We start from the raw sequence: 2,072 nt of genomic DNA, 5'->3' as shown, positions 1-2,072 counted from the left end.
ATCAAATTGAAAGTCTTTGTCATACCCATATGTCCTGCCATAGGCACATCATTCGATAATTCCAAGATCTTGGTGCGTAGGGTAGCTGGTATGTAAAGTTTGTCGTTGTAGTAGAGGAAGCCTTCTGCATCAGTATTTAGTTGTGGTGGGGGTGAATCCAAACTTATACCATGCAGAACCTCTTCCTTTAAGGAACGGACAACTCCAATAATGCGTTTGTGAGGTATTATAGGAACGGAAGGGATTTCAAAGTAGTTTTCTTCAGTTAGTCGTGATAGTGCATCCGCCTTTTTGTTCTTATCTGCAGGTGTGTAGGTCACTAGGAAGTTAAACCTTAGAAAGAATAGTGACCATTGTACCTGTCGATGCGAGAGAGTTTTGCTAGTCTGAAGATATTGGAGGTTTTTATGGTCCGTGTATATAATTATTGGTAGTTGGGTGTCTTCGAGTAAATGTCGCCAATTCTCCAAAGCCAATTTTATAGCAAGCAGTTCCTTTTCACCCACGGGGTAATTTATCTCGGGACTGCTCAGGGATTTAGAAAAAAAGGCGACTGGATGAAGTGGTGAAGTGTGGGTTGGTCGTTGGGAGAGTATTGCTCCTACTGCCATGTTTGACGCATCCACCTCCAGAATGTATTGGAGGGATGGGTCTGGATGGCGTAATATGGGAGCGGAAGTAAACCTTGTCTTTAACAAGTGGAAAGCCTTATTTGCTTCTTCTGACCATTTAAATGGTATTTTTATGCTAGTGAGCTGTGTGAGGGGTCTCACAATAGCAGAAAAGTTTTTTATGAACTTCCTGTAGAAATTTGAAAATCCCAGGAATCGCTGTAGCGCTTTGCGTGTAGTTGGTGTAGGCCAATCCTGAATGCAGGATATTTTACTCATGTCCATCTCGATTCCTGTTTTGGATATGATGTAGCCTAGAAAGAGTACCTCATCTTTATGGAACAAGCATTTCTTCAGCTTCACATAATGATTATGTGCAAGCAATCTCGATAATACAAGTCTTACATGTCTTATGTGTTCAGACAGGGTCCGTGAATATATAAGTATATCGTCCAGATATACCACAACACAGACATCTAGTAAGTCTTTAAAAATATCGTTTATAAATCGTTGGAAAACTGCAGGGGCATTGCATAGGCCGAATGGCATCACAAGATATTCGAACAATCCGTATCTAGTTCTGAATGCAGTCTTCCACTCGTGTCCATCACCGATTCGAATGAGATTGTATGCTCCCTTCAGGTCTAATTTTGAAAAATAGGTAGCTCCACGCACCTGCTCAATGAGCTCAGGGATAAGCGGTAGAGGATAGCGATCTTTTATTGTGATAGCATTCAATTTCCTGTAGTCGATGATAGGTCTGAGACTTGAATCTTTATTGCGAACAAAAAAGAGTCCTGCTGCTGTGGAAGAAGTGGAAGGTCTAATAAAACCTTTTTCCAAGTTCTCATCCAAATAGGTTTTGAGATGGGCAAGTTCATCCTGTGAAAGAGGATAAACATGACCGAACGGCAATTTGCTATTTGGGAGTAGATCAATGCTACAATCATAGTCTCGATGAGGAGGTAATGCTTGAGCATTTTTCTCAAGAAAAACCTCAGAAAGATCCTGATAACATAGTGGTGCAATCTCATCTGTCACCATAGACAGAATCTTCCCGGAAAACAGGAGGTTACACGTTTTCTCGCAAAAACAAGAAAGGAAGGTCAAGGACCGTTTCTTCCAATCTAAGGTTGGTTGGTGTGTGTGCAACCAGGGAAGTCCCAACACAATGGGAAAGTGGGGTGATGGTATTAAATCGAAGGTAGAAGTCTCCCTATGAGACTCGTTAATAGTGACTAGAACTGCTTGTGTCTGATCGGTGATCGGACCAGAGGATAACGGAACACCGGTAATAAGACTTACTGAGACAGGTTTGAGTTTAGAAATAATAGGAATTTTATTTAAAGCAGCAAAACATATATCCATATAATTTCCACAAGATCCTGTGTCAATCATGGCCTTAGTAGTAATCCTGTTCTGGTCCCACTGTAATGTCAAAAAAACAGAAATGTAGGGGTT

Source organism: Pelophylax lessonae (genome assembly GCF_965119305.1).
Source record: "Pelophylax lessonae genome assembly, chromosome: 5".
Taxonomy (NCBI): Eukaryota; Metazoa; Chordata; class Amphibia; order Anura; family Ranidae; genus Pelophylax; species Pelophylax lessonae.
The sequence above is the reverse complement of the archived record's forward strand: the minus strand, read 5'-3'. Positions refer to the sequence as shown.